We start from the raw sequence: 20215 nt of genomic DNA, 5'->3' as shown, positions 1-20215 counted from the left end.
CATAAAATAGAATTTCTGTGAATTTTAATTTGATGTATTTAGAAGAGTATATTTACCAATTTATGAAAGTATAAATTATGAGAAGGTAAAAGGGAGGTCATTTATTTAATGTAGAGGTCTTATTTAGTGTGTGAGGGAGAAAGAAAAGATTAGGGTTTTTTGATCATTCCCCGATAAGAGACATTTACTTTGAAATCTATTGCCATATTTTGATACCTAACTGTAGTCTTTATCTCTCAGTTCCTTCACCAGCATGTCTTCCACTTCAAGACACTAAATATCTTGGTTGAAAATTCCTAGAACAAAGACTCCACATGGATTGGAGATTCTTTATATGAAAAGGCTGAAGAAATGTAAAATAATTTGGGTCCTGAATGAGCATATATCTTAATGGCAACGATACACACTTGAATATTACCACATATTATATTCCTAATTGTAGATGATGTTATATCAATACTGAAGATGAAAAGGGCTATAGTAAATAGAGGATGTGCTTGAGAATCCAAATTGTGGGCTAAATGCTAAACAGATTGACAGAAGTGAAGGGACAAGATCCACAGGAGAACTGTTGTGTAAATGCATAGGTAAATATTTGCATTTCCCTACTTTATATAATAATGTACAACAAATTATTAAACATAGAATTTGCACGTGAAAACAGATTTTAATATATTTATTTATCCTCTGCATGATGTCTTTTAAAATAGTATGAAGATTTTTTAAAATTAATTTATTCTTGTTACATCTCAATGGTTATCCCATCCCTTGTATCCTCCCATTCTTCCCTCCCTCCCATTTTCCCCTTATTCCTCTCCCCTATGACTATTCCTGAGGGGGATTACCTCCCCCTGTATATGCTCATAGGGTATCAAGTCTCTTCTCGGTAACCTACTGTCCTTCCTCTGAGTGCCACCTGATCTCCCCCTCCAGGGGACATGGTCAAATGTGAGGCACCAGAGAAAACTGGGAATAGGGCTTCCTCAAGACCCAGCTATTCCACTCCCTGGAATATATCCAGAAGATGCTCCAGCACACAACAAGAAAATTTGCTCAACAGCTCAAGGCTGTTCATAGCAGCCTTATTCATAATAGCCAGATCATGGAAACAGCCTTAGTGTCCCTCAAATGAAGAAGATTTTAAGAAGGAACTCTATTATACAATAATAATAAAATGAAAATATACTGAAGGAAATAAAGTATACAGATTTTTCTGACAAATGTTTAAAATATTTGGCAATGCTTTCAATTATTACAATTTATAAAACTTTATATTATAAACAACAATAAGCAGAACTAGAACAAATTGGATGTACACTTTCATAACAATTTATTTTAATCAGTAACTTGATGTTACTGGGTTTTTTAAATATTGGATCTTTTATCTCAAATATTATCCCCAAATATTACCAAAAAATCAATCATCAATGATACGTAACTGCTTGAAAACTGAAAAATAAGGACAAGGTCTCTAAACTTCAGCTGGCTTTCTTATCAATCTGTATGAATGAATGAATGAGTAAACAAAGTAACAGGTTTATAAATTTTAAGTAGAATAAGCAGATGTTTATTTCATTGTTCTAGTAATTATCTAAGCTGTAAGAGAGGACCACAAAGTTACTCATTTAGTTTAGAGAAATAACATAATCCATCCACAAGTTCACTTGCCCGCTATTCAAATTCTTAAACTTTGGCTACTGCATCCAGTTCACCAAGGATATAAAAATATTTTTCTTTTCTTTTTCAATTATTTTATCAGTTGTTGACATGCAAAAGATGAAATGCAGTCTTAAATATTACAAGCACACCCAGCATGAGAGAATAAAAAGACGTGAACTGCATGTTGAAATTAGCTATAGCTGTTTTTATGTGGAAGAGTATGATTGCTCAGATTATAATTTGTGGATTTTTTCCAAATGACTCTAGCTCATTCTATGATTTGACCCTGAAGAAACAGGCAAAATTTTTCATATTTTACGATTCAACTTCTAAAACTTCAGTGTATATATCATCGATTCACAGACTACATATAGTGAAGGCCAATAGTTTCCTCAGCAACTGAATAAAACATCATGGAATTATAATGCAAACAATACATGAAAAACTGAAGCATCCAAAAATAAATCTTCATAAAAATTGGCCAAATGTAATTACTTGTTTGTTAAAGTTTTTTTAAAAAAATAAATTTTATTTAAATAATTTATTCAGATTGCATCTCAACAGTTATCCCACTGAGTGGAGAGTCGTCGGGGTCTGACTGTCCCTCACTTGTATCTTACCGTTCACCACCCCCCACCTCTTTCACCTGATTACCCTCTGCTAGGCCTGTGACAGAAGGGGACCTCCTCCCACACTATATGATCACAGCCTATCAGCCTGTCAGTTATCATCAGGGTAGCCACCAGTCCTCCTCACCAAGGGGAAGTGGTCAAGTAGGGTGCACCAGAGTTAATGACAAAGTGGTTTGTTTGTTGTTTTTAACTGTGTACATTTCTTCATTTTTCTCTTAACCTGGCTATCATGCAAATAATTGACTCTTATTTTAATGTGGTGTAATACATCATTTTCAAAACCATATCTTTTAAAAATGTATTATAAGGTATTCAGATTACAACCAGATTGTTATCACCTCATTTGTTTCTTCCTGTTCCCACCCTCGGTCCTCTGCCCTACTCCTCTCTCTTAGACCTTTGACACAAGGGGATCTCCTTCCCCACCATATGATCACAGCCTATCAGGTCTCAGTTGGATAGGATAGCCTGCTTCCCCTTCTCCTGTGTACCTGGTGGACCTCCCCCACCAAGGGGAAGTGATCAAATTGGGGGCACCAGAGTTCATGTCAGAGGCACTCCCCACTCTCGCTACAAAGGTAAAGAATGAGTTGTCCATTGGCTAGATATGAACAGGGGGTATAGGATTACTGCATGCATTGTCCTTGGTTAGTACAACAGTTTGTGCCAATGCCCCTGGGTCCGTATCTTCTGGCCCTGATGGTCTCCTCAGGGGCATTCGGAACCCTCTGGGTCCTTCCTTCTCCCTATTCCTCCATACTACTCTCACCTGCAGTCCAGCAGTGAGTCCCAGCATCTGACCCAATAACCCACTGGGTGGAGTCTCTCAGAGGACATCTATGTTGGGCCAATATCCACTTATACATAAATATATACTGTGACTGTCTTTCTGTGTCTTGGTTTACCTCACTGAGGATGATCATTTTTAGTTCCATCCATTTGCCTGCAGATTTCAAGCAACACAGCACAAGCACTGAGCAGTTATTTACCTATTCTTTAAGCTCTAAACTAATTTGGATTCCTCCCAGCTTACATCCCAGAAATACTTGCACTTTATAGCTTTCTTTGTTCTAGCTGAATCCACAACTTCCTCTTCTCATTCCTCCTGATGAATGGCAGAAGTCCAGTCCAATTCTCCTCTTTGCTAAGTGGTTGGCTGTAAGATGCCTTTTTAGCATATCAAGGGACTTTGGAGAGTAGTGTCTACACAACATTGAGACAAAAGATTCTCTGAACAAGGATTGCAATTAGTTATGGGAGTGGGTACAGAAAGTAGCATTTGAATCGCACAATATCCTCATGCCTACACTTCTTATTTAACTTTTCTTCTGTATAGACTTTTATGTGAGAAAATAAGTAAACATGTTTGTATGACAGATAACTTAAAAATTTCAGATTCAGTTCTGTAACAACATATCTACCTTATTTCTACATATAGACTCAGAATATTCTGTTAACACGGATTATTTTGAAAAAAAATAAAATGTATAGTTTACAAACATTTCTTTTTTTATGTTGAAAAAAATTGTATATTTAAAATAACCAGCGGGAATCAGATTAGATGATCCCAATCTTTTTGGCAACATCCAAAGCATCATAATCAGGACGCAGCTGAACAGAATATACACCTTCTTCTCTGTGAGGCCTTATCAGGGTATTGACTTTGGCCACATCAATGTCATAGAGTTTCTTCACGGCCTGTTTGATCTGGTGCTTCTTAGCCTTGACATCCACAATGAACACTAGTGTTTGTTGTCCTCTATTTTTTTTCATGACTAACTCCGTGGTCAGGGGAAATTTGATGATGGCATAGTGGCCTTGCTTGTTTCTCTTTCGAGAGTGTTTGGGCTGCCCCCTGAGCTCACAGGGTCTTGAGCCACAGGAACGTGGATCTTCTTCTTGTGGCTGTGGATGCCTTTTAGCACTGCCTTCTTAGCTTTTGAGGCCTTCGCTTTGGCTTCAGCTTTGGGAGGGACAGGAGCTTCCATTTTAGCTTTCAGCGACATCTTGGCGGAGAAGCTACAAACATTTCATACACAGAACAGTATCTTACCTGTTGTGATTAGCACAATTTTATTTGGAATGATATTCATATATTTTAATGTAAATAATAGACAAGAATTAATTTATTCGATACTTTGTGCTGCACAGTACACTTTCACAGTCGTGAATTTCTTGTATTAATGACAGTGGGTTCTAAATACCTATTAACATAGTTAATCTTACTCTTATCATAAGTGTTTCTTTATATATATTATCATTCAGAGTCTTTGGTTTTCGCTGGCGGTAGATTTTCTCTGTTCTTTGTTTTTATGACCAAATCTTCGAAATGTGCATGTGAAAGGAAAACATCCTGAGTCCTTCTATCCATGTAAATTGTTACATTTCATTTTGGCTGTAGGTGACTTAGGAACCTAGAAGCCAATGCAATATCCTTACCTACCCAATAATGCTAAAATAGCAAGATAAACACCTAAAACTTTAGGATTCCTTACAAAGGGCTTGGCTTTCACTTACATACAGAGAGAGAGAGAGAGAGAGAGAGAGAGAGAGAGAGAGAGAGAAAGGGAGAGGGAGGGAGGGAGAGAGAGAGAGAGAGAGAGAGAGAGAGAGAGAGAGAGAGAGAGACACTAAAAGAATATTGCCATTTAATGGAATTTAATGGATTATAAAAAGCATCAAGGGAGGTGGCAGTGGGGAAATAACAAATGTGCACAGGAACATATTTCATTTGCATAAACTTATGACATTTTAAAAAAATAATGCAATAGTGAGACATCAGTACCCCGTAGCATTGGTTAAAAGGACAGTTTAATAGAAACGGCATATTGATGAGCACCAGCACTGATTTCTCCATTCATACATGCCCTTATTTGTTTTATGTTCATAATTTTACTCTCTAGGAGTTATCTAGGCTGATTGTAAGTTTTTTGACTCACCAAAAAGTATCTTAATATTAAAAAGCAGAATATGGTACTGGAGTAGCTTTATGTGAAGCTCATCACTAGGCCTTGGAGGTGAACTAATGTTGCTCTCTCTCCCATGTCTATGAAACAGTGGAGATTATATTATCAGAACAAAACCTGTTTCACATCTAACTAAGGTTTGATGGTTTGAATGTGATTGATTTCTTTTTTTAAATTCTGGCTTCTCTGACAACTTGTTGGTTGATTTCTGTCAGCATGACACAAAGTTGAGTCACCTGACAAGAGTGAACCTCAGTGGAAGAATTCCTTTTATTTTATTGATCTGTGGGCAACTCTGTAGGGCGTTTTCTTCACTATTGATTTTTATGAGGGCCCGGCCCACTCTAAGTTATGGCACACCTAGGAAAATGGTACTTTGTAGTACAAAAGGGCAAGCTGGGCAAGCCACGGGGAGCAAGTTGGGAAGCATCATTCCTCCAACAGTCCTGCCTCTGCTCCTGCTTGACTGCCCTCTGCATATTACCCCAATGATGTATTGTAATCTGGAAGTATAAACAAAGTTTTTTATGGTTGTAGTGTTTATCATTGCCATACAAAATAAGCCAGAACACCACTCTAAACTGCAATCTAAAGACTGCAAAATATAATGGAAATTGAAACAAGATTTGGAAACCCTTTTTATATTTCCTCAGTCTTCAAGCAAGATAATTTTAGTATTACTTACCTTCTTAGTTTTTAAACTAACGGTTAAAACAGGGAAATAAAAGTAAAATGATATATTGAAGGTTTCAAAACAATTACAAAGTGACAGTAGAAGTGTCATGAATATCAGGACCTTGGAGAAGTACGTGTCACCACTGTAGTTGTATTAAGAAAAGCAGCGTAAGCTTTTAGAAAATAGTTATTTAAAATCTGCAATAACAAATTGTTTAGAAAATAATATAGGTTTAATAACTTGGTGGTCTTCTTTGAGACAGAAAGATAATACATGAAATTAGGTACATAGGAAGGTAGGGAAGATCTTGAGGAATTGGGTCGGGGGAGAAGATGATAAAATATATTCTGTGAGAAACCAAATAGCTAATTTAAAAAGGCAAAGAGAAACAAAATATAAATTTAAAACATCTAAATATATGTTTTTAGAAATCGTAATACACTTAACAGAAATAAGGGATAGTAATATATATTAAAAGCATTTGAAGAAAATGTGAACAAACACAAGAAATGATCATTGTAGTTATAATATGATAAAATATTAAGAATACTTGGACTTTGCAAAGTTCTGTTTACACTGAAACTTGCATAAAGTGTTAACATGTAAATGGAATATTCAAGAAATTTTAAACAGGAAAGTTTGAATGCAATGTGATCACAAATTTTAAAAAAGGATCATGTGTTAGTAAGAATACTGATGTTAAATTAAAAGTCATAATAGACATATCAGCCCATGAAAAGTAGAAAACAGCAGTAATTTCCCTGAGAGATAGATACATTGTTTATTGTAGTGTCATATGGTAAGATTTTTAAAGCTTCTCTCCTATCACTGTGAATACTATATCTAGATAAAATTATACTTGTTAGCTAACTTTGCTGTTATTTTCCGAGGTGATCCTTAAGTCTCATGGAGATTAAGTGAAAAGGGTGGTGTGAAATTTCTGTGTTTAAATATTTTAACATGTATTTTATTTTTAATTGTATGTGTATAATATATGTTCATTTGAGGGCAGGTACCCACAGAGCCCTAAAGAGAGTGTCACATGCCTTAGAGCTGAAGTTTCAGGCAGTTATAAGCCACTCCCCATGGGTGCAGGACACTGAATTACCACCACTGCATGACTTACAAATGATCTTAAGCACTGAGAAGCCTCTGCAACAACTGCTTTTAAATAAATAGAATATAAATATTAGTTTTATTGCAGCATATTATTTTTAAGTAGAATTTTATAGCACAGCATAGAATCTCCAAACGTATCTTAGCTGGGTGGCTTGAGAACATAGTACAATTAAGTCAAAGTTGCTCAGGATACGAGATCCCCTGGCTTTGAATGACAGTGACAATAATGTAACAATCTTCTCGTGTGTGGGTCTTTTCCATTAATGCTGGTTTTGATTTTGATTGACATCTAACTGAAGCACAAGAAAGTTCTTTTCCTTTATCACTGCATATCAGAGATCAGAGAGTCTGAAAAAAAAAAACAGGCTAAAATAAGGTCTGCAGATTCATTTAAACCTTATCTTGGAGGTGAAAGGTGATGTTTAGTTAGACATAGTAAGACTGGATCTGATGATTTTCCTTCATATGTAAATTCTGTTTTAAAAATTCTTCATTATACACTCACTCAGTACTTACAGTCATTGTGTTCAGAAAAGAAAATCTCTTATTTTCTTACAGTTTTATAAACTGCCCCAAAACATTTTGTTTGACAGTAAAACTTTTACTTTTTTTTTTTTTCAGAATTGAGCCAGCAACCATAAGAGCTATAGAAAAGAGATAAAACCAACCTGTGGATAATCCTCCCCAGCGACATTTATTCTGGATGAGACTTTGAACCACCTCGCAGATGTGGATAACTGTAAGTTTTACTAAGGAGTTAAGATTACTAATTATTTTATCACTTGGTAATATTATATGTGAAATTCTTCTATAAAATAGAAGAATAAAATTTGGTGTTTTTAGTTGCAGAATGTTATAAACTCTTGAAATGAGTGGTGATAAAAGAACAGTAATCTATACATGGAAAAAATTCTGATAATAAACTCTTTTAATTTTAGAGTAATATTAGGATAACCAAAATAAAGAAAAATGTCAAATATTTTCTGTCAAAATTATCTTTGGCATAAAATATTAGGTATCTGAATGTTTCCACTAAGGACATAAAATCAATTATGAAATTATTTCTAAAGAGAAATAGGCTTTTCTTTTCTTAATAAATTCAGTAGATATTACAGTATTAAACAATAGTTACAACGAAAGGTTTTAGCAAGGTCAGCTGTTTAAAATTTGTGATACTTTTCATTTATGAGAGTACCAGTGATTGTATAACCAAGTTCAATTAATGGAAGGCTTATTCTGTGCCTAATTAGGTTAGTAAACATTGTTCCCTCAGAACCTCTGCAATTTACGGAAACAAAACCTTTCTGTGCATACACAGAAAAATAAAACCTTGTAAACTGACCTAAGGGCTTTATTTGAACTTTTAAAAAAATTAAATGGACTTTGCACTCAACATTCCACACCACTTTAGTGTAATTTAGGGTTAAGGGGCCTTATAATTGGTAAAAATGTTGAGTTTGAGAGAAGATTTTGTTTGACTATGGTCTGGTCTATCTTGGGTCATAACCTAATGCAGTAACACAGAGAGACTGAATTTAACACTGAAGAGTCCAGATAATGATGGATTCATCAGGTTTTGAATTCATATGTATATAGTTTGGGTGATGCTCAATAAAAGATCATCTGCAATGTATCTCATTGACCTGGTCCAGCTTAGTTGATGTCTGCAGATTTGAATGTCAAACCGAGACATACTTAAATAAAATACGCATTAAGTTTCTCTTGCTATATTAGCCATAATGATCACAGAGTGGAAGTGAATATCTTTTGGAGGGAGAGAGGGAGCCATGAAAATTATACAACTTATGCAATAGTGCTGTAAGATAATACTAAACAATACAAATTAAAATTACTTAACATGGAACCTATGTTTTCAGAAATAGCATTTGCTTTTGAAAGTAATTCATAATAAAGCTTTTTAAGTTCTGTATTCATGAGTATAAATTTAGAGATGCTCTACATAATGTACAGTACTGGTTAGATTTGGGGTTTGTTTGTTCAAAATTTGACAATTGTATATATATAGCAATATTTTACCTATATTCAAAACCTGAGTATTAAACCTATTTTATTATTTAAATGGGTAAGTGAAATTAAGCTATCTTTATCTGCCTTTAGGAATTTGCCAATGTATTATCATGCAAAAATACGTACTCACAGGATAGCTGAATAAAGAAATTGATTTAAAGACTATTTAATAGTCAAAACAAAACATATTATATATATTAACTATCTCATTTTTAAAAATATATTTATTAACATGTTTTCTTAATATTTCTTTTATTCCAAGATATATATGATTTTATTAATTTGTTCTTGTTACATCTCAATGGTTATCCCATCCCTTGTATCCTCCCATTCTTCCCTCCCTCCCATTTTCCCCTTATTCCCCTCCCCTATGACAGTTCCTGAGGGGAATTTCCTCCCCCTGTATATGCTCATAGGGTATCAAGTCTCGTTTTGGTAACCTGCTGTTGTTCCTCTGAGAGCCACCAGGTCTCCCCCTCCAGGGAAAATGGTCAAAGGTGAGGCACCAGAGTATGTGAGAAAGTAATATCCCACTCTCCACTCTACTGTGGAGAGTGTTCTGTCCATTGGCTAGATCTGGGTAGGGGTTTAAAGTTTACACCCTGTATTGTCCTTGGCTGGTGCCTTAGTTTGAGCGGGACCCCTGTGCCCAAATCTGCCTATCATAATGTTCTACTTGTAGGTTTCTAGGACCCTCTGGATCCTTCTACTTTGCCATTCTCCCATGCTTCTCTCATTTTCTCTATATACGTCATCTATTTCTTGGAGATCTGTACTTGAGTTTTTCCTAAGACAAAACATTAAATTATATTGTCTGATGTGTCTACTCCTTCACTGTATGGTAATTGAAGATATACATTCTTAAGTCTTTGGTCTTTAGTCCAATTTAAGTTCACTTAGAAACAAGATGAAGTTTGTCTTCGAGTTTTCTATTGGGTTATTGTGACTTTCTTTTACTAGCCGGGAACTCACTTTATAGACTAGGCAGGGTGATAACTCACAAACGTCCACCTGGCTCGTTTGTCCTAGCATTTGCATTAAGGCATATACCATATGCCATGCTAGATTTCCCTTTCAAATAAAAGTCATGTAGCTTATTCCTGTAACTAGTTGTTTTCTCATACCATACAGGTTTTCAAATTCACTGTATGGTTCATTTTGATGTAAATAAGCTAAGATTTTTCTAAGAATTCATATAATATTCTAATTCTAAATAATGGATTACATCAAAGATAAAACTACATTGTATTTGAGATCAGAAAAAAAGACCCATTTCCCAATATATTTTCCAGTTCGCAGTCTTCTTCTATCTTCCAGTCATTCTTTCGTTTTTCAGAAGGTGAGCTGAACTAGAGAGCTTAGTGGCAAGGTGTCTGAGCAATTGACTAAGGTCATTACACAAAATAAACACAAGTCAAGTCCTTATTTTCTGGGAGGCTACAAGCAAAAGACTCAGCTGTAGAAAGAGATTCCCCAATATTATTTTCTCCAAAGAAACAGTAATGACTGACTCCAAAGTGAATCATCATAAATGTAACTATCTCAATGCCACAGAAATCCTGAAACAGACTATGGATATTAGAGCAAGGGCTTATGCAAGAGAAGGGGGCAGGTAATCTAGTGTGTCAAAGAACCTTGTTGTCTTAGAGATAAGAATATTCACCACCATTTCCTGTTCCCCTGGTAAAGAGATGTCAGTACAGGTCTCTGAGGGTCTCTGCAAAATTCCCAGATGGAATCACATAAAGAAGACAGACAAAGATATTCTTGGCTGCCACGGGATTTTGGTCCTTGATGAGAGCTTCCTTCAGGGGCTAATGTGCACTCATTTTCTGCTTTGAAGCCTTCTAGAAGTCAGTATAATGAATCCTAAAATTTATACCTTGAGTTCTGGGGAGAACAAAATTATGACAGAGCTCTTGGTATAATTTCTACCCTCAACTCCTTTATTCTTTGGGGGGAAAATCAGACCCTGTGGTGATTATCGTTTTACATGTGTGTTTACTCTCAACATTTTTAGGGACTGTGTTCACACAAAATTTGTCATTTCTTTACTGCACTGTCATATAAACAGCCCTATTCAGGGTACAAAGCTCTAAGTGAACTCCTGCTTTGTTTGGTGCAAAATTATATTAAAAACATTCTCCACCTTCACAGGGCTTGCTTACTGTTTCTTGAGAACTCCAAAGTAAAGAGCATTTGTAAACATTAATATAGCTATAATATTACAACATTCCACATCACTTATAAGCCAAAAACTGGCCAGGCCAACTTACTTTTGTCACAGTTTCTCCACTGATCATGTAGTAGGTATGTTTTCCATTTTCCTTGTGAGAATAGAGATTGAGTAAGGTTAAGAGGGGTCAAGTAAACCATTTTCTGGTGAATGGTACAAAGCAGAATCAAGAGGCCACGTACTTAACCACTCTGTGCACTTTACTTCTATTTAAAAATACCAGATGGCTAGATATATGCATAATATTAGGAGAAATCTGGGAAGACGGGCTATGTTTATTGGATGAGAAGCCATGAAAGTGGGGTCTAAACTGAGTTCGCCTGGAGGTGATGTGCAGGAGAGAGGCTCAAACAGCAAGGTCGGAGAGGTTTAAGAAATAGTGTACAGGAAGTCAAGAGTATTCAGTATCAATTCAGAAAGGGATTTCATTAGAAAAAAAACTCACACAGTATAAAAGAGCTGAGCATGCAGATATGAATCAATTCAGAAGAAAATGGAAGGAAGAACTTGTAATAGTTCATGCTGAGTATCACTTAAGTAGATGCAGAGAGGGAAAAGGGAATAGTTTTTGGGGGTAAAGGGAGGGACAGATTGCTATTTTGATTTAATGTGTGAGACCTGGTCTTGATGTTAAAATGTAGAGGAAGGACATGTCTATTTAAAAGGCTGTCTCGTGTATTGGGCAACATAAATATGGACATGATATACGTTCAAATAGAGTGAGGTTTTACACATTTAATAATGCATCAGTAACTGTAAGGAAAAATAAAATCCTGTGAAATATGACCAATTGGAAAGAGGGAAAATTAACACCAAGGAAGAGACAGAATAGTCAGTAGTTTTCAATATAGTGATAGATATTGATTTACACTCAGATTTTTAGACACACCAAGGTAGGAGAGTTGTTTTCGTCAAGGCTGTCTAATACAATAGGCAAAACACTAAGAATGTAACATTTATATAATTCCTGATTGTATCATGGTTCTTCTTGCTATAGGTAGTTTATTGCATATATGTATAATAATATAAATGTATAGGTAAACTTTTTAATTAAAAAAAGAAATAAAATGATATGTACCTAAAAAATGTGTTTTTAAACCTAGTTGGGAATCTAAAGAGAATAATGAAAGCAATTTCTAACTGCAGTTAGTTTCAAAATAAACTGGATTGTACTTTTTAGAATTTAATTTGTGTTATTTTGTGTTTATGATATTAAAGTAGATGTGACTAAAGGAGTACCAATTTTAAAAGATTTAGATTCCTTTCCTAAATTCTGCATCTTGTTATGTCCTGTATTAGCAGTAAGGATGAAGGCAGTTTTCTAAAAGATTATATTTAAGTAGTGGCTTATAAAATGGATGTTTAAATTATCATTCTTAGGTTGTCTAGCAAGTTTTAAGTGCTAAAGTTAGAGTTTCTCTTAATTAAAAAAAAGCATTAGTTTTTGAGGCTTTACTTGACACATTTTCCTATAGACATATGAATTAAACGGATAATTCTCTCAAACTCAGGATGGAGAGTTGGATGTTTTTCATATTATATCATGAGAATTAGTTTACAGAGACCCAAGTCAACAAGAAAAATGTTATTTAATTGAAGAATTAATTTTAAAACTTTGAGTTTTGACAATATGTAAATGGAGTATTTTTAAAATAATATTAGTATTTTTCTCCAACAAAATTTTAATGATTTTAAGTAAATTATCTTTGCATTTGGGTTTTAAAATTGAAGATTATAAAGCATGGACAGGTTGGTTATTATGTGTAAAAAAAAGGCATAGATGTATGTATGGGTTTATAGGTGAACATATCAAAAATTTAAAGGTAATTTAGATAAAGACACTGATTGTGAAGAGATGAAAGAGAGTTTTATATCTGTTTTTGCCTGCCTGAAGAGGTAGAATTCTCTGTGTGTTGTTCTGCTTTGCTCTTTAAACAGTGATTAAAATAAATATTCTATGTTGGATTATGTGCTATGTCTGTAACCTTCATACTTTCTTTTGTTAAATTTTAATATCTTAACAATTAGCTTTATATTAAAAGAAAAACACTGTTTAAAGAGAAATAAATGATTATAAGAGACCACTTAAAAAATAAAAAGTGTTACTTTGCCTTAAAGTTGATGCCTAGTTGGTGATAGCTTTGCTCCCTTTGAGAATTAATTCAGTCAGGCTGATGGAAGATGACAGTAGAATAAAGACTGAACACACTAATAAACTGAAACAGGTTCAGCGAGCTGAGAAGCCTTGATCTATAGCATAAGGGAAGATAGAAAAATGTATTTATATTTTGTGAGTTATTTTTTATGAATTAGATCTTTAGTTGTTGATTTATATTATTTGTAATAGGTAAGATAGAAAGATTACCAGGAAACAGAGAAACTGAAGAAACACGGACACTAAAACAAAAGTTTCTGAATTTTCAAATGTTGAGTTGAAATAGACTTTGGCTTTGGAATTAACTGTCCTGAGATATCTATACATAATTTGACAAAGTCAGCTTCTCATGACTACAGCTTCCCTATGTCTAAAAATGTAAATAAAACATATGCTAATCTAAAAGAGTCATTAAAATAGTAGGTAATTCAATACATGTAAAATACTTTGCATATTATTATTATATATTCTGTTAAAATTACTTGAAATGAGTCTCATCAATGATTAATATTAGAGATAATACATATCAAATACTGGAATATTGTTGATATGGCTTTCGTCAAGTCTGTGATTATGATAGGGGAGTTGATACTTTATCCTTTCTATGACTTTTACACTTATCCCAACATCTGAGAAAAAAAAAACACCAACAACATGATTATGAAAAGCAGTAGTCCATTTTTCACAAAGAATGAAGATAATGTGTTAATTAATAAAATAATTAATAACTATGAGTTAATTCTGTGACCAGTTGGAAATGATATCTATTTAACTAGAAAATTATCAATGTATGGAAAATACAGAGATGCCTAGAATCTTTTAAGACAGACATGGTCTAATGCAGTTTGTTCTTTTAAGCAAGGTGGAGATCTAATATTAAGCAAATCTAAAACGTGATGTGCAGTCTTTTAAACAGCCCCATATTGCCCTTTGAATGATGGAAAACTCCCTTAGCCAGATAAAATAAAAAGAGTTGTGAAACTATCATAATCCTTTCCTGAACTGTCTCAAATAAAGCAAAATGTGATTTTATTTATTTAATTATTCATTATTGAAAGGCTCAACATAAGAGCTCAAGAGATCGATCAGAGGTTAAGGGCACTGCCTCTTCTTCCAAAAGTCCTGAGTTCAATTCCCAGCGATGACATGGTGGCTCACAATCATCTATAATTAGATCTGGTGCCCTCTTCTGGTGTGCAGGAGTACATGCAAGCAAAACACTATATACTTAGTAAATAAATAAAATCTTTTTTTTTTTATGTAAAGTTCAGCGTGTGTATGTAATGCACATTGATCATGACTACTCACAGTAACCTCCCTCCAATTGCTCTGAACTGACTCAACACATATTCTTCCTAAATTCATGGGCTCTTTTTCATGCATGGATTCCAATTAGTATTGTCCATACAATATTAATAACTACAAAGATTAAAAGGAGATTGTAACTCGAGCTGGATTTAATGGTTGGCAAAATATATCCACATTCTTAAACTTTCCATGGGAAATGTGTATGTGTATTTAGTAAATGCACAAGTGCCCCAAAACAGAAATTATACTAAAGGCACAGATGATCACTCAAGAAATTTCCTTGTGTTACCAAGTCATTTCATTGCTTTCTGGAATATTCATTAACAATTGCCTGAATAAATAAAATTATTTTACATTTCTGTGACTCTCAGTTTTGAATATAATACTTTCTTGGTGTCTTTCTTACAAATTTAGGTATAACTGAAAGATATTTACAGTCATTCCATTACAGATTAATAGAAAGGCATTAATCAAATGAGGAGGTGAATGGCTAGTGTTCAAGTAAGATAATTCATTTTCTTATATGTATTTAATAAATGGACATCTTCCCCCACACTATAAGGATGTATATAATGTATATACATATTTTACATTTCTACAAGCAATCCCATCACTTGTTTCTAAATGAAATCCATCCAGTGCTTACTTTCATTTCAGTAGGACCACTCTTCTTCATGATTCTGTGCTAAATTAGCCATTTCCTATTCCTTAAGAAATAGAAAAGTGCATCTAATCTCAGAGCTATGAATGAAAGCCACACTTAGGGGAGAGAGATAGCGAATGTAAGGATGTCAGTGCCTAAAGTGTCTTCTATTTCTGTTCATCGTCTTCATGCTGAATCATGAGCTCATTTCTGAACCGATGTCAGTTATTCCTAATTATATATAGTGTTCATTCTAATGTGATTTTTTTCCTCCATTAAAAGCTTTCGTCTTTGCAAAAAGATGGAAGTTCATGAACAATTTACACTGCTTTGCAACTCTTATTTTAAAAATAACCAGTGTCTTTGGAGAAATTGCTTTTAATTAATAAAAAGGAAATGTCTAATCACCAGCAGTGGTAGTTTTCAAGAGAATAAAAATCATGGTTAATGACACCCTTTTCTTTCTGGTCTTCCAGGAGGGTCCTATGACTAAGTCAAAAGAGGCAGCCTTGCTTTCAACTTTACAAATGTCTGTCTCTACCCACAAAATTGCATCTGGGTTATTCTCTTTCTAAATGATGCAGATTTCAAGGAGGTTTTGTTTGCTTACTTGCTTTATTATATTTTGGTTGGTTGATGTTTTGTTTTCTTTTGTTTGTTTGTTTTTTATTATTGTTTGTCTGTTTTGTTTTGTTTTTTCCCTGGTCTTTAAAGTTCTTAATATATGCATCCTAAATAGGATAAAAATGAATAAACATACTAAGTCAGCCTTCTCTAATTCTAAGAAAGACTTATCTGAGTGGTATTGAATGTAAATTGTCCCAATATACAATCTTTTGGTGATTGAGAAAGGATTAACTTTCATTTGCTACTTTTTGTATGAGCACTGATTTCTCACAGAGCTCCAATGACGCACATCAACTACTATGGTACTAACACATGCTTTCTCAAATTCTGTTCATTTCCTCTCTCAAAAAAGTATGATCTGAACTCATGAGTCACTGTTAAGTATAAGTGTAGTGTGGAGAAAAAGTGAAAATACGTTAGGAGCAGCTTTACCAATTTGTATAATTTTTCAGTTAAGCAGTCATAAATCAAGGAATATTGTATTTTTTGAGGCTCATTAAAGAGACATTACACATCAGAATAGTGAAGTCGTCAGCATAATGAAATGATGAATGCCTGTGACTCTCTGTATGTAAATGATGTGAGACAGATTCAGGGTGTTACAAAGGAGAATAACAATCTCTCTGACAGTTCCCTGTAGGTGCAGTTGCTGGATGCTAGTGACAGATGTTCAGTGTAAACCTCTTCAGTGGCGTGCACTTATTAGTACTCAGTGAAAACTCGCAATATAAAATAAGAAGACAAACAGCATACAGAATCACTCTAGAAAAAGACATTCAACCAGGTGTGCCACTGTGTTTAAGTGCCTTCTTTATTAGCAAAGATCATATTCTAAATCAAATGAAATATGATACTGATGAAATTGTTTATTCTCGAACTATTATAGTACTATTAAAATTGTGTATAATCTAACAATACAATATTTAACTCATAATACAAAGAATGTTCAAGGAACTCAGCATAAGACCAACCTTTATCTATTTAGTTTGATATTAGAACCACTAGATTAGAGGTAGAATTGTGGGGAATGTAAATATTACAGATAGTAGAAAGTGGCTTGAATGCCAAGAAATGGTTCTGAAAGGTCATTAAGACAACAGAATACTCATGTCTGGTGAGAACATTGTTTGCTGTGTTCCTATGACGACTTTTATTAACTAATACTAGTACTTATCTTCATACTGCTTCTGCTTTTTGTTTATCAAAACAAAAGGTAAAGAGCTAGAAACTAGTGGGAGTTTGCCAAAAGCGACAACAAGAACAAGAGCGAGAGCTTCATACTTTAAAAAATATTTTTATGTGGTAAAGTCTGTTGCTTAAAGAAGAAGTTAAATCCTAACTTTCAGGGACATATCTTATATCAAATATATGTAGATACTAGATCTAGTTATTTTTCTGGAAGTTCACACAGATTTTTTTACATGTTTCAGAACACCAACAAATTATTAGAGTTATTGAAGATAGGCAGATTTGGGCCCAGGGGTCCCGCTCAAGCTATGGCACCAGCCAAGGACAATACATACAGTAAACTTTGAACCCCTACCCAGATCTAGCCAATGGACAGGACATTCTCCACAGTTGAGTGGAGAGTGGGGTATGACGTTCACACGAACTCTGGTGCCTCATATTTGGCCACGTCCCCTGGATGGGGAGGCCTGGTGGCACTCAGAGGAAGGATAGCAGGTTACCAAGAAGAGACTTGATACCCTATGAGCATATACAGGGGCAGGAAGTCCCCCTCAGTCACAGTCGTAGTGGAGGGGAGTAAGGGGAAAATGGGAGGGAGGAATGGAGGATACAAGGGAGGGGACAACCATTGAGATGTAATATGAATAAATTAATAAAATAAAATTAAAAAAATAAAGAACTAAGGGGGAGAGAGAAGCAGAGAAAGAGAGCTGATTTTGAGCACAGCACACAGCTATGAGGGATCTCTCACATTGGGCAACTTACTTAAGCTTCATTTCATAAACAAATCCATGAGGTTTGGTGTGTGTATGTGTTATATAACATGGCTTAGGACATTACACTTTATTCTTCATATTAGTACACACACTTGATTTGCACAGACCAAAAATGAAATTATAATTTCATTAGTAAGTGCTTCATTTCCTTAATATATCATTGTAGTTTGTCTGTGTGCCTGTGGGATGTGTATATGTGTGTGTGTGCATTTTATAGGTGTATATATATCCATAAATGTACACAAGTGCAAATAATGATAGCAGCCAGAGTTAGATAGCAGATATCCTCCTTTAATGTTCTCCATCTTACTTTTTGACACAGGGATATTCACCAAGCCTAGATCCTTCTCTATTTAGGGAGACTGCCCATCCACCTTGGGGACATCTTCTTTCTTGGCCTCCCAAGTCCTGGGATTATAGGCAAACAAAGAAGTATCTGTCCTCTTACATGGGTTCAGGTATTTGAACTTGGGTTTCCTTCTTGCGCGGTAATGACTGAGACATCCCCGCAACTGTAGCTTTCTCTTATTGCAACTGATGACAATGAAGCCATAAATATAATTACTAGACAATATATACTTTGTCTCACAATTAGTTTAATTGCATATTGTAATATAAATATGAGTTATTACTTAACATGGCAATGCCTTCATAAGCACCTCAGACCAGAGAAAACGTTTGATCACTGCGGAAAATTTGCACAAATAACATAAATTTTTATATATTATGTATTTTTGTGTCTGGTGTAGATTACCTTTAGCAGAGTTTCTGGTCACAATTTTTTGACGTTCCTAATATAGTTTTGAACTTCAAGAATAAGATTTGGAATGTATTCTGTATGTTAAAAGTCTATTTTTCCTCTATCTTGTTTAAGATATAGTATTAAAAACTGAGTAACTTCTTTCTTCATTCTCAGTACAACTATTTTTCAGCATTGGAAAACTCTATTTAAAGAGACAGATTATATTTTTGTATGAAGGAGATATTTATAAAAATCTAATGATATATAAATATTTTAAGTGTTAGTAATCTTTGAACATTGTACTAAGCAAATTAGTAATATATATCATTAATTTTTGAATATTTCTGACAATGTATGTTAATAACAGATTGGAAAACATCTTCCCATAATTTAAAGGACAATAACAATACATAAATCATTACATAAAGAATATAATTTTATTTTTTATGTGTTTGTTTTATTTTTTAATTCTTATATATATTTGTATTATTACACATATGTACAATAAAATACATACAGCAAGAAGAACCACAAAACAATCTGGAATTGTATAAATGTTGCATTTTGGCTATTTCTATCTGGCAGCCTTGAAAAAAACATCTTATTTCAATTGAAATATTGAAAACAAATATTTCAAACCAATACCATATTGTCTTACCTTTTATTTTTATAGTATTATTGATTATTATTAACCAGGTAATTTCACGTCCTCATGTTCACTCACATTCTAATAGCACATAACTTATGATGTTATATTCTAATCATTAAATTAGTACATGCATACACATACAAGCTATGTCCTTAGCAAATTATAGACTTATAATTTATAATATGAAATTAAATGTTTCACTTTACATATGGAAGAACTATATATTTGTTACTGTACCATAAAAATTCCCACTGCTATCCTAATTCATTCTAAGAACATTGGTTTTTTTTTTCCCAGTAGCACAATGTTGTATCCATTTTTATCACACTAAATTACAGTGTATGGAAGGAAACCTGCCTTATTGGATATTTTGTTCTGTAGTATGGTAAAGGTATTTTCATTTTCTTTATATTTTATTATTTTTCATTTTTACATATACATTTATATTATTACACACATATACAATAAACTACCTACAACAAGAAGAACCATGAAACAATCAGGAATTTCATTTTAGAAGCAGTTAAGAGACAGACAAATGTTCAGTTGGGTCAGTTCAGTTCATGAAAGCATTTCTGCTATTAGTATGCAAGTAGCTCCAAAATCTTTTCTCAAAGCCAGACATCTTGCCTTCTTCGGTGATTCTTCAGTTATTTACATATTACATACCAATGTCACCAATATATCATTAGTTGCCAACTGAACAAAATAACTTGCTTGCAATTTTTCAATTATAAGATTTAGTATTATTTCTGGATATTACATGTCTAGGTTACAAGATATCATTTTACACATGTTATATTAACTTCAC

General features: G+C 34.0%; 1 protein-coding gene and 1 pseudogene across 12 annotated transcripts in view; one reads left to right on the top strand and one right to left on the bottom strand.

Moving 5' to 3' along the window:
- Positions 1-20215, top strand: part of TENM3 (teneurin transmembrane protein 3) — a 2605219-nt gene that overhangs the window by 86822 nt on the left and 2498182 nt on the right. For all 11 annotated transcript variants that reach the window (XM_084760481.1, XM_084760480.1, XM_084760467.1 and 8 more), the window contains exon 2: positions 7674-7791. The gene's annotated coding sequence lies outside the window, so the exon portion shown is untranslated. The remainder of the gene's footprint in view (positions 1-7673; positions 7792-20215) is intronic.
- On the bottom strand, positions 3849-4297 carry LOC311584686 (large ribosomal subunit protein uL23-like; annotated as a pseudogene). Its single transcript has one exon. The product of its transcript is annotated as a large ribosomal subunit protein uL23-like (transcript).

The sequence above is a fragment of the Acomys minous genome (genome assembly GCF_964271855.1).
Source record: "Acomys minous genome assembly, chromosome: 15".
In the NCBI taxonomy this organism is placed as follows: domain Eukaryota; kingdom Metazoa; phylum Chordata; class Mammalia; order Rodentia; family Muridae; genus Acomys; species Acomys minous.
This window is presented reverse-complemented; position numbering and strand designations above follow the sequence as displayed.